Raw genomic sequence first — 14,610 nt, forward strand, 5'->3', positions numbered from 1 at the left:
GAACCTTTTTTTTTCGAAATTGAGCAAATAAAAATAGAATGAACCAATTCAGAGGGTCCAGAATCATCCAAACGTTAGATGAGGTGTAGTTGCATGAGAGAAAAGTAGTTTTAAAAGACTAAAAACATTAAAAAGCTCAGAAAATTGAGTTTACCCTGAGAGTGATGTTTTAAGCATGTCTGTTACTGGTGCCGTTACCCTAAGTGTAGATTTTCAAGTTTCGAGTAAAACGCGTCAGATCCTAGATAGGCTTTCATTGATTTTTACCTCCTTTTACAAAAAAAGAAGTATTGTATTCGCAAAAAAAAAAAAAATTCACTCAAAAATCGGCCTTAATTTCCATTTTGCTCACCCCTGAATGAATGTTGAGTTTTTTTTTTTTTTTTTTGAGCAATCACATTGCTTATTGTTCTCACTTGACTGTTTTTGGCGTTCCTATGATTTTACCACCCCCCCCTCCGCCTCCCTCTGCAGCACCACCGTCGACCGGCAGGTCCCGATGCTGCTCCTCTAGCGAAACCAGTCTCCAGGTTGCGTCCATATCCTGAATGCACACGCATACATACACACCTACACACACATACCAACACACTCATGCCTGCACACAGACACAAACACACACGCCTACAACATAAATACACACACATACAAACACACGCCTACACATATATATACACACACGCCTAATACACATACATACACACACATACCCCCACAAACACACACATACATACACACACACACCCTCGTGATTGCGAAAAACATAATTTGAATTCAAGATGTCAAAATCCAAATTAATTTTTTTTTTTCCAACCCGACCACACGTGGATAAGTGCCTACGAACGTATCGACTCCCGAAATATCCATTTTGACGATCCCGAGTTAATTACAACCAGTTTTCTCGTGATGTACGTATGTGCGTATGTATGGTCGCATAACTAAAGAATGGTATGTTTCTAGAAAGTGGAAATTTGGTACGTAGACTTCTAGTGGGGGTCTAGTTGTGCAACTCCCCTTTTGGCTGCAATCGGGTGTTTCTAAAGGGGTCTTTTGCCCCTTTTGGGGGGGGGGGAATCATTGTTAATTTCGATGCAAACTCAAGAGGTGTTATAATTTGGTGGACACTTGGCGATATATCACCAGTCTTTTGGTCGCCAAGTTTTTTTCGCCAACTTAGTGTCAAATTTGGCGATTTAATTTTTTTTTTATAATTTGGTTGCAATTTGGTCACTGTTGGTGATATTTAGAGAGTTAACTATTGAATCACATTAAATTTACCAATAATGGGAAATAACATTAAGTTGGTGTAAAAGGAAGTCATGTGATGAACACATCAGCTCGTTTTTTTTCTACATCATGCTGTATAGCAGCACCCACCCACCAGATAGAGCTATTAGTACCATCTCTTGCCTCAAAATAGAGGACAGGTTCCTCTAATACCTTTTGTACTAATTATCTCCAATTTTTTAATTTTAGCTCCTACGTAATGTTCGGTATGCCCTGTCATGCCCTACAGCAGCGCCACCTACGGCAAGTAAGAGTAAGCTAGCAGAAGCAATCAGGAATTTGCACATTTTCTAAAATTATTTTCAAACGCTGAAAAACAAAAAATCTTGAACAAAAATAACTTTTTTTTTCTATTTTGGAGTCCTGATTCTTGTTACAAAAGAGTTTTAATCCCGCACTATATTTTGTATCTCAGAAACGCAACAGAATACAAAGTTGGCGTACCGACGTCACAGTTCACGCTTGGCGCCGAGCTCACTTACTGATAGGGGGAAAAACTAGCCGATCTCGATATTGAGATCCAAGTACACCTTGTTTACATCGTATTTTTTTCTTTGGTTTGCCATGGCTGACGCGAAAAAACCTTACTACAAATATTGCATCGTACCTCGATGTAAAAGTACAACAGTCAAGTGCAAAGACAAGTTATTTTTTAGTGTTCCGAAAGAAAAACGGAATCCGTAAAAAATGGATCAAGGCGATGAAAAGGGGACGAGAAACTCAACTCCAAACTATCGAATAAATCGTCTTTATGGTGTTGTGAAGATCATTTTTCGGTAAGTACACATTTGAATCAATATTTTTTCATAGTATTTCATTTGTAATGAAATATATAAAGGCATCGTTCAGGAAGTTGATTTACTGTGATGCTTTTAAGCGATTCTCGAAAAAATGTCCCGTGCGTAACACTAAGTTTTAACTTTATTCAAGGAACTATTAATTAAAAAATGGGATTAACTGATGCTTTGATAGTATATTAAAGCATTTCGTTAGCTGGAAAAAAAAAAAAAAATCTTAGTGTTACGCACGGGACATTTTTTCGAGAATCGCCCTTTTAAATACTGCAAAACTATCTAATCAACTTTTATGGGGAACAGAACATTTTACTCATTGTTTGTTATTAATTTCTGTAATATCGTAAAAGATATTCAAGTAGTATTTTATCAAAAAAAAAAAAAAAAAAACAGCGAAAGAACTTTCTTTTCTAAACATCAATCAAGTACTAGGGAGTAGCAAGTTTCGAAAATCTTTGAATTAAACTTTGTTTAAAGACATAAAACAACCAGATACATAATTTCTGTGAACTTAGAATTTGTTTTCTGTTTAAATTAGAGAAGACATGAAGCGATGAAAAATATTTGACAACAAATTAATAATTTGAACAAATTTTTATACTTATAAATAGAATATTACTTTAAAAGAAATTAATTCCTGGCCTGATATAAATGCTAAAAGCTATTTATTTATTTATTTTTATTTTTTTTTTTTTTTTGAAGTTTCAACAATAGAAATGTCTAAAAGAGCCAGAAACTTCCATCTCTAGTTTAAATAATTCGAAGGGTAGGTATACTGTGCAGTGGGAAATCATATTTATCAGTATGTCTTATCACTAGGAGAATAAATAATATTCACAGATCAATGAAATTGGACTTAGTTATTACTATCTTTGTAATTTAGCAAAAATGTTCAAATAAAAAAAAAACATCAATATATATCAATTACACTAATACTTATTTTATTATTTTAAACTTAATAAATTGTCATGATGATTTACACACATACACATGTATGTTAAATTAACTACATTGAATGAAATTTTGATAGTTAGTGTATCAAAAAATTTTTTGGTCAATTTCCTTTAAAAAATAATAGTCTATATGCTTTCACTATAATGGGCTCTACTTTATTCTGAGTTCATACAAAACTTAAATTTCACATTTTGCTAAAATACGATTTTATTATGAGTAATTTACTATTTAATGATTGAATACGTTGATCAGAGTCATATAAAATTATAAAGTATCTGTGCACGCAACTCAAAAGTATCTGCAAGCTAATCATTGTCTATTACGTAAAAAAAAAAATAGATAAATAAAATAAAAGGGTGGGGGGGGGGGCAGTTTGTCCCGGTTTCAAAAAAACTAGAAAAAATATTTCTAATCGTAAGAAATAGCAGGTAAATGCTTTGAGGTTACAAGGAACTGATTTTCACACCAATTATTAAAACTTATGGGTGCAAAGACCTAAGCTAAATTTAAAATTGCATTCGTAAGCTCAATGTATCCGTACGTTGATTATAAAAAAAGAAGAAGAAAAAATTAATTTGATATTTTGGGTTAAAGCTATGGTACTGTTTAAAATGTAAAAAATCTACTTACAAAGTTTTGCACACTACGAAAACTTCTTGTTTTTTTAGCGGGATTTCGAAATTACTGCTGGTCCACTGGTATCAGACCCGTAAAAACTTGGCTTGGACCACCATAAACAAATACTCAAGTGGTCCTTGGAACACCAATTTTTTTATAGAATAAAAAAAATGTGGGGTGGTTATTTAGTGCTAAGTTTAACTTAGACAAGTGAAGTTGTCTGTGGACCAGTTTATAATCATGTTCACTTGTCCAATGGGCGAGTAAAATTTTTTATTGATTTCTAACACTGTTAAGCTTTTTGATTGCAGCCTAGCTTGTAAGCCAGTAATGTAGCCAAAAGTGAATTGCTTCTACTTTTCATGATATTACCTTTAAAAAAAATTAACAACCAAAAATATTTGACTGTATACTTAAGCGTAACTCAAACAGCGTTCGCACATCAGGTTCCCCACATAAAGCGTACAATACGGCTTGCTGTCATGGCAAAGCTGGCTGAAAACTGGTTTTAGGGAGAAAGTACGTTGGTGACGGGATGTGCTGATGCAGTGTGAATGTTGCATTGAGTTGTTGGAGAATAGAAAGTAAGTAGCCTTGCCCTCTTCCAAAATCCGAGTTAGCCACTATACTTCTCAAATCTAATAGCATTAAAATATATTTGGATATTTATTGACTCTTCATTGTTAATGCATATTATATCATATTTTTCAATATGTGAAGTACATTAGGCTCTTTTATTTATTTACAGTTAAAGGATGACATGGAAAATTATCTTCAGTGGAGTTTGACGAAAGATGTCAGAAGACTGAAGTTAAAACCAGGCACTGTCCCTCACCTTTTCCATTGCCAATCACAGAATGTGGAGGTGCCAATAGAACGGAAAGGGGCAAAGAAAACGGGCACAGATGTTCCTTGTGCAAGAAGCATTTGCTTCAGCTGCTGCACAAAACAGAAGTGAACCTACACAAGATGCCCAAGAAGATCTTGATATTGCTATACCTACGTTTTCTGCGACAAAAGTACACAAACAGAGGAAAATATATTGAAAAAAACCGGTGAAATATTTTAGGAGCAAAGGAATCAATACATCAGTTGCTATAAGATCAGTTGCAACATCACCGGTGAAAATTTAATGTACCTGAATTTATAACTGATTTAAGCTGTTTGCCTGCCAAGGACTTTCTCATACCTCGAGAGGAAAATGAACAACCGTGGAGATAGTGAATTTGAATCCCCCAGTAAAAGCAGCAGTGGAGCTTCGCAGTGGAGCCCAAGTGAAAGCTTCGAATGGTTCGGAGGATGAAGATGAAAGATGGGAGAGGAATGATCGCATGCGTTCATTTACTATCTTTTTTATCGAGAGACAACCCAAAGCTGTTTCTGGGTCTTCCCACAGAAAGTTTTTTTCTAATTCAAAATCTTCAGCAACATGCAGAAATACCTGTTCGGGACATCTACATGGTGTTAAAGAAAATAAGGCTTGACTTGCCATTTTCAATTCTGGCCATTGACTTTGGATGCCACTTAAGTACAGTAAGCAGGGTATTTTCAAAGTCGCTTCCTGTGTTGGCCAAATTTTTACAGGAGCTAATTTTGTGGCCAGAAAACGAAGAAATTTGTGCACGCATGCCTATCCCATTTCGAGCTAGGTATGCTAAAGTCAATTCCATCATCGACTGTATGGAAATTGAAATTGAGAGACCTAGTAACCCTGTGCACCAAGCTCTCACATGGTCAGCTTATTATAACTGCAACACAGTGAAATACCTAATTTCATGCACGCCAGATGGACTGGTGTCCTTTGTGTCCGAAGGGTTTGGAGGAAGGGCATCCGATGCCATAATAGTTCAGAACTGTGGCTACTTGGATCAATTAAATAGCCCAGCTCTTATCATGGCAGATCGAGGATTTAAGAATGTTGCTCATCTCTTAGAGCAGAAAGGGTGTGCTCTCGTTCGCCCTCCATCAGTCTCTGTGGCACAAAAAAGCTCTAAGGCAGAAGTGCAAACAGTCAAAGCGGATAGCTGCTCTTAGAATCCACGTTGAAAGAGTGATTGGCCGATTGCGTGAGTTTCGAATGCTGAGCCCGCATGCCTGCATAGACAAAAATCTAATACCATTGCTGGATTTTGCTATGATTGTCGGATGCGGCATTATCAATATGCAGGACAATTTTGATGAAAAAACAAATTTAATATTTTTTAATGCCAAGTTGTATAGAGATAGCAAGAATTTCATTTGAGGGTTTATATTCCATTTGTAACTAAATTCAATGATTTTTTAACTGCATATATCTATAGCTTAACCTGTAACTCAATCATTTTTTAAAATATCAAACTAAATGTTGTTCTAACATATATAATGAAATCATGAGTCTACTTCAAGTTTCTTATTAAATGTAATGCTTTGCTTATACAAAGGTATTGAAATACTTTTAATCACACTTTGAAATATTAAAAAAAAAAAATTGTAGCTATAGCAATTTTCAGAGTTGAATGTGTTTTTATTTTAAAGTGTTAAACAATCTTATAAGATTCCCTTAAAATACCAGGAATTATTTCCCTTCATTTTGTGTTGTGTATGTATCTAATTTGATCTCTGATAACTTAATCTATTATTTTCAATGTTCATTAAAATGTTACTTTTATACTTAAAACACACTGTCAATAATGTTTTTTTAAATAATCAGAATATATTTTCGAAGGTATCAAGTACTTTTAATCAGTGTATAGTAATTTAAAATATCTATGTTTCCATGAATTTATTTTCTCATTTCGTCAATATGTACATTGTAACAACGTTTAAAAAAAAAATCAGAACGTATTTTCGTACTTATCAAATACTTTTAATCATCATGTAAAGTAATGTAAAATTATTTGTTTACCATGTATTTATTTTTTAAGTTTTTTCAACATGTATACAGCTTAATTTGTGGGAACTTAATGAGGTTTTTAAGGTGATCATTTGTGTCCTATGCTCCTGCATAAAATGCTTTGTGTCTATTATTTTGGGAGGAATATTAGCAACAACAACTATCATTACTTATCAGTTTATTTCTGTAGTTATTAAGCATAGAAAGAATTGGTTAAAATTTTCAGAAATTATTTTCTTAAACTTTGCTAATATGTATATAGTTTACCTGTGATAACTTCATTTGTTTTTTTCAATTTTCATTAAAATATTACATTTATATATAAAATAAAATTTTCAATGTTCATTAAAATGTTACTTTCATATATAAAATAAATTGTTATCCATGTTTTTAAAAATAATATGTATATAGTTTAGCTAATATGTAAATAAATGTCATTAAAATATTACTTTCATATATAAAATAAGTCTTCCAATGTTCATTAAAATGTTACTTTCATATATAAAATAAATTGCTATCCATGTTTTCAAAAATAATATGTATATAGTTTACCTGTGATAACTTTATTTGTTTTGTTTTGTTTTTTTTCAATGCACAGCACATCACATTTCTTTAAAGTTGTTTGCTTAGAAAGATTTGGCTGAAGGTTAATGAATGATTTTCGTAAAAATTGTTAATATGTATATAGTTTTATCTGTAGTTAACTTAATCAGCTCTTTAAAATGTTCATTTGATTTTGATTCAAAAGTGTCCAACTATGCATTTATAAATATTCAAAACATATTTCAAGAAAGGTAAAAAGGAATCTAAAAGAACTGTACAATCATGTATTTGTACCCTACAGATGTCATATACGTGGTTCTCATTGCATCAGTGTGCAAGAGTGTTCTACTATTTTTTATTATATGAATTTTAAACTAAGAGATGATTATGAATATAAATAAAATTTCTGTATTACCTCTGTATACTCTTTACATAAATAAAATTCTGAGTTATATGGTGCATTTCAAATTTAATTTCTGATTCATTGACTACTATTATATAAATTATTTCAACAATACATATAAGTTAATATTTCATTCAATTTTTAAACATTCATTTGCTGGCGTATTTGTTTGTCATTCATTCATTGAATACTTTTTTTTAGTACTGGAAATACAGCCAGCTTCCAAAAATTAGTGCACTTTTGCAGTACATCATTACAATAGATTTGATCATAGTCTACTTTTACAACAGTAACCCTCTTTGATGTCTCAAATTCCGGATCTGCAACACAGAATAAACATTGTCTCTTTTCATGAAAAAAACATTTGCATTTGGACTTGGCCATAAAACTTTGGGGTGATGTGTCCATTTTTTATGTACGTCTTGAATGCTTTTTCCGTTGTTGGGCATTTAATTTCAATGGTGAATTCGCTGCAAATGCCATCTGGAGATGCCCCCAAAACAGGAAACTCCTTTGACACTTAAAATCCAACTTGCTCAATCTTTATTTGGTGCAACTTCTCCACTTCTTTTTTGACATAGTTCTCCAGATTTCTCCCCCGTGCCATAGCTGCAGTATCTTTAAGGCTGGATGCACCCAATATGAGCTCAACAAGGGATCCATCTGGAGTGTGGCATTGCGCAGCCTCATGTGCCTTGGATGCTGTTATTCTGGCATAGCGCAGCTCGAACCATACTGCGCCTCTTATGTTGTTGAGTCGTCTCCAGTGCAGCTTTCACACACACTTCATCAGTAATTTCGCTCGAGCAAAACTTCAAAAAGTCATCTGCACAATTTCCCAAGTTGTTTTTAATAAATTTAATTAAAAGCAGGTGCAAAGACATTTCGCTGACGTCAGAAAAATTTTTTGAAGTATTTTGGGAGCACACTATTGTGCCTCTCATTAGTTTCCACTTCTTTCAATACAGTAGCTAAGAAGCCACTTCCCGTCAGAGGCAGATCAATTTTCCTCTTTCCTAGCTCCTTAGCTTTGATAAACTTCAACGATTTTCCAACCGTTGAAAGTCTTGAACCTTTCCAGTAAGAGCGAACGGAGGTTGGAGATGGTTCTTCGCTTCGTCGATGCAACCATGTTAACAACGCAAATGGCATGTTTACATCCTCCTACAAAACAAAGAAAATTTTCAACAAACAGCATTACAACACATTTTACTAAACATGGTAGATGGACCTGTCTAGAGATTTGAACCATATGGAAATTTCAATATGGGTAAATCTTATATTATTGAAAACCAGGGTTTGCCGATATATATCCGATATTTATTTTGAAAATATCATGATACTTTCGATATTTATTTTTTCAACTACGGTCTTTTTAATAAAAAAAGTATATTAATCATAGTAATAGTTAATTTATTATTAAAAATAACCTAATAGTTATCTACTATATCTTTATGATTTATGAACATTGTTAATATAACAAAGTATAATAACCTCATAAAGTACTGCATTGATAACGAAAATTTGGTGCTCCCCTCCCTGAATGCCACTGCTGTTACACACACACAAAAGACAACAAAAAGTGCAAAAAAATCTTATTTCCACTTGAAGTATTACTTAATGGAGAATGGACATTTTTCTGCCCCCCCCCCTCCAGGGCTGTCGACAGGATTTGTGGGCCCCTATGCAAGTTTCTTCAGGGCCCCTTAATTTTTTAGTTTAACCTCCTCTTTCTCGGCTACATTTTCACATAAATATCATAAATAATGTTAGTTGGTCTAATAAATAAGGGTTTTTTTCAGTTAAAATTGGTTTGCAATGGGGAACCCTTTTTGTAGTTCGGACAACTTTATGTCAATAGCAAAACAGGCCATTTTATAACTTTTTCCCTCGCGATGTGTTTTTTGCTCCGCGTGTGTGTGTGTTTAACAAAAAAATAAATAAACAAATAAACAATTTCTGCTGAGCTGTCTTTTTTTTTTTTTGACCTTGGAGGAAGAAGGACATTAGAAGAGTGATGCAGGGAGCTCCTTTGGGTTGAGGCTAGAATATCTCCAATTTTAGGGGGTCCGGGGTTTTTTTTTTTGAAAAATACATTTAAAAAATCTGCATTTTTAGGCCTTATACGGGATAATAGGAACTACAAAAACATCAGGAAAAAAATGGAAAACAATAAATTTCTTAAACTTCATATTTTTTTACAAACTAAGACAATACAAAATACAAATTGCTCGTGATTCGACAAATTGTTGATATAAATCGACAAAGAGGAAGAGCGAAGGAGGAGAAACAATGACGCGTTGTCCCTTGCTCACATCGACTATGGGTATAATTAGTTTTTGATCATCATCCCTTCAACTCATCAACAAACACAATACTGAATTAACTGGAAAACGATCAAGATTAAAAAATACTTAAAAAGAAATGGTGGAATTATTTAGAAATTAGACAACGAGAAAATAACACTTGGACAATTCCTACTTTATGCACCTGGTAGGAAATAAAATTGAAGCACTTTTTCAATCAGTTTCAGAAACTTTTTTAATTATTTTCAAGACCTCTAGAACAATCAAAGTTATTCAAAACAATTCACTTGTACTTTCCATTTCCAATCTCTTATATTTTGAAGCTTGATTGTATAGTTTACATTCTAACTTAGTAAGAAACCCCTATTAATCTGCACTCCTTGTTTTTTTTTTTATAACAAGTAGTGTAGAAAAAGAAAAGGAATAGAGATAGTGTAGTAATTTTTTCTAATGCCAAAGAGATTGACAATATGCAGTAGAAGTAATATAAAAACAAGCAATAACAAAAGAACTTTCAAAATACGAAATTCACGTTTAAAAAATAAATAGCAAATGTGAACATGCTAGTCACGAAAATATATCTCAAGCAAGCAATGTGTTACAGAAACGTAATAGCCATTTTTTTTTACATTTTTTATGCAGAATGCAGCAAGAAGCTGAATTTGGCATATTTTGGCATCCCCTCCCCCTCCTTGCATTTGAGGAAGTTTAAAATGTCTCAAGGGATTGGCAACTTCTTAAGGTTTTCAAGCACGTGAAAATGAGATTCATTTTAAAAAGAATTTTTCCTTATTTTAGGATCAAATCATGCAATATTTTCGAGAGTCGGGGGGCCCCCAATGAAGCGGAGGAACTAAGCGATAATAGCTTGTTTAGCTTATAGGTAAATCCAGCACTGATTCTAATTAATGGTGACATAACTGTGCCCCTTTTACACATGTAAGGGCATTCTATACACTTTGATGAAGAATGCTCTTTCAAAATCAAAATGCCCCCCTCCCCCCCGTTTTTACTCTAGAAACAACACTAGAAATAGTTTCAATTTGTATCACTGTACCCAAAACTTAAATCAACTCATATTTTTAAAATCTTTTCATCAAACTACGTCGCTTGCCTTGTTTTGAGTTTCGAACGCTAAAAATGCAAGCGCTTGTTTAAAAGTCTTTTTTTTTTTTTTGCCCCTTGTCCATTTCAGCAAAGTTCTGTTTATTTTTCAAAAAGAAGCGATTTTTTTTTTAGCTTTGAATTCACGGAAAAAAAATAAATAAAAATAAAAAATAATAATAATACTTCTTTTTGGTTAACGGTGTCGATAGGGTAACTCAGTCCGAACATGATCACTTTCACAGAACTTATTTCGATTGAAAACTTTTTAATTTTTACTATAAGAGGAAAACTTCCTTCAAACATAAAAGTTTTCAAAAGAAAGGGGGGGGGGGATTTATCTTTTTCTTAGGCCCGCTTCGCGGGCCCCTGTGCAATGCATAGGCTTGCCCCCCCTCTCTCGACGGCCCTGCCCCCCTCCCTCCTGATAATGCAACTTCTGTCACACACATACACAAATACTTTTTTTAAAAAACGTCTTTTTTTACATGCACTATTGCAACATCGATGACGAAAATTTCGGGGTGATGCCCGGGCCCATTGGCTACGCCAGTGATGTACAGTAGAACCTGTCTACAACGATACTGTTGGGACCTAAAAAAAGTATTGCAGTAGACAAGTTATCGTTGTAGATGGTTTGATTATTCATGCTGACACTTTGCTCGGGCTAAAGAAAAAAAATGATTACAGACAGGTTATCGAAAAAGACAGAATCATTACACGTAGGTTTCACTGTATAAGTGTGCACGCTCGAATATTATCATTTTCGGTAAAACTGGGATTTCATATGGCAACTCCATCGTGAAAAATATTTAAACTCTTAACAATATGTATGATTCATAAAACATTCGGCAATAGCAAGAAAGAGTGAAGCCTCCGAGGACAAAGTTGAGATTTTTAAAGAACAAGAAAAACAATTTAGCTTAAACGCAAGGATATTTCAAATTACTACAGAAAATAAATTTGATAATAATAAAAATTCAGTTACTTAAATAAACATTATTCTTCAAAATTAGATAACTGTTAGACACGCATGAGGTACATGATGGGTTTTTATAGGAGTATTTAAGAGGGGACAGCATCGAAGAACTAATGGAGGAAAATGATATTTTACATTAGTTTCAACTTTTGCAAAGAATGACCATGATAAATGTTACATCAAAATTCCCTCCGGGCTATAGTTAAATAATTTTAAAATAACATATATTGGAAGATATGTCCTTTGAAATGTGTTTGCAATTTTCATTGCATTTTATTTTTGTCTTTAAGGGACTTGCATATAATTTTATAAGAAGTAAAACATATATTAGCTATTTTTAATAATAATAAGAAACCTTTCGAAACTAACCTTGTGATGCAGCACAGTCTTCACACATCACCAACAAAATTTCTTCATCGACTTCATTGCATGTAAGAGTTACCCTGTACGCACTCTTATGAATGCTGTGTTCTGGTGTCACTCTTGCTTTCACGGTACAAGTGGCCCCTTCTCTTTTTAGCTGTACATATGCTACAGCATTATCTCCATAAGATTCACGTCCAGCGCTAAATTGAAAAAAAAAAAAAAAAATCTATGTATCAAAGTGTTTTTTGAAAACTTACAAATTTCTTTGTAAAAGTTTCACACTTTTCATTTTGTACATTATGCATTTGTAATAATACATCATGCTTTACCAATTTATACCATATCTGAGTAAATAATAATAATACAATATAATATAAATAAATCTTGTGTTTAACTCTCACTGGTTCTTGCAGGTAAATTAAAAAATCTTTGAAAAATTAAGATTTCTGAAATAAAATGGGACAAACATCCCTTAGAAAAAATTCATTATTTTGGTACTTAACAACCTAAAAATGCAATTTAAAAATCGTGACTAATTTTAGTGTTTTCATAAAAATGATAATATATATGTGTTGAATATTCAACAATGAAACCACTCGCTTTCTATCGCCCATTTAATCATTCTGTAAGAAATATACATTCGAGCAGTAACACACCAAAGTAATGTTTTCATTATAAAAAAAAAAAGGATGAAAACACTTGTTATGAGTAGCATTTATTGCGTTTTCCTTTTGGAATGAGACTTTTTTCACATAGAATGAATTACAATAAAATACTATCTGCTTCATTAATATCAATTTTGAATAAGACATGTTTGAAGATAACGTGTGAAACCATGTAATGTAACGCAAAAAAAAAAAAAAAAAAAAAAAACCGCCTAAATGAAGTATTAGTAACAAAAATAAACTTACCTTTTTGTTTTTATGCCTTTCATTTCAGCTCCCATAAAATTCGGATTTTTTGCCAAGAAAGCAAACAATGTCATGCTGTCGATCTTGGGCAGATTATCCGATTGTCCTTTAACATATCCGTCTAATACAGACGACATTTTTAACAGATAACAAACGATGAAATAACGACAAATAACTATAAAAACGAAGAATAACAATGTAAAAATAAACAACAACAATATAACCGGAGAGAATAAGTATAAAACAAACACAAAATAGCAGAAAATATGACGATCGGAAATTCGAAGAACGCAATGGAGGAATGTAAACAACGAAGCCGCAGTAGAAGTCGTGAACTGTTACGTCATATCCAATCACAGAGCGTTTAGGTATCACATGATTTTTTCGTACTTTTGAATTAAATTTTTTAAATTAACCGTAAGTATTTTGATGATTTTGAGAACAGTTTTGAGATCTGTGACATCAAATTTATCAGAAACAATTAATATTTCATGTTTTTACCCCAAATGCAAGTTCCTGACACACCTCATTGGAACTACCTATTACAGTCTCCAACGCATTTCACCCACTCTGACCAGGTACTGCCCACAATAATTTTGTCTGCTTTTGAACTTCGACTCGAAGGATTTTTTTAATCATTCGAAATCCCCCAGGGTTTGAGATGTCCCCGAAATGATGTTGCATTTTAATCTGCGAAAGTGCAAGAAAAATATTTAGTAATATAACAAGGTAGTTTGATCTTTGAATAATGACAAGAATCCTCTCGTCTAGGGAAAACAACACAAAATTTTGCCATTGTTGAATTTAGGTTAGATAATTCCCATTCAGTTTAATGGTCGTTATGAAAATAATAGTAGGGAATGTGAGGCAAAGTGAAATGGTTAAGGTAACTTACTTTTTTCAAAATGAACGAGCTGGAAATTTGTTCTGAAAATTACGGTACATAAAGAAAGGACAATGTATTTTATAATAAGACTTGCAATGAAACATTATTATTTTTTATTTTTTGCAGTAATTTTGTATTTCTAAAAAAAAGGGTGGAAATTTTTCACTTCTTTTTTTCATGGGGCAAAGTGAAAAATAAAATATTTTTTATAATGAAATATTTTCTATTCGATTATTTAAGATATTTTTGATCAGATAAATGAGTAAACCAAAGAGTTAATGAATTAATAAAAAGGAAATGAAACAATAAACGAATAAATATATAAAGAAATGAGTTAATATTGAGAAAAGATAAATGAGTAAATAAAATAGTGAATGAATAAGAATATAAGTGAAAGAATGAATAAATAAGGGAATTAATAAATTGAGATATGCAAATAAAATTATTTATAAATGAGTATGTAAGTGATTTGATGAAAGATTTAATTTGTAAATGAAATGAACTGTTTCACTTTGCCCCGCATGCACTTGACTAACAGTACAAAGCGTTCAAAATACAAATAAGCTTAATGTTAAACAAATCAATAC

At 32.7% G+C, this 14,610-nt stretch overlaps 1 protein-coding gene across 1 annotated transcript in view; it reads right to left on the reverse strand.

Annotated features, from left to right (window-relative positions):
- The window catches only part of LOC129220573 (vesicular glutamate transporter 3-like), a 77,796-nt gene that overhangs the window by 10,529 nt on the left and 52,657 nt on the right, over nt 1-14,610 (reverse strand). The gene's annotated exons all lie outside the window — the stretch shown is intronic.

Source organism: Uloborus diversus, chromosome 4, assembly GCF_026930045.1.
Source record: "Uloborus diversus isolate 005 chromosome 4, Udiv.v.3.1, whole genome shotgun sequence".
Taxonomy (NCBI): Eukaryota; Metazoa; Arthropoda; class Arachnida; order Araneae; family Uloboridae; genus Uloborus; species Uloborus diversus.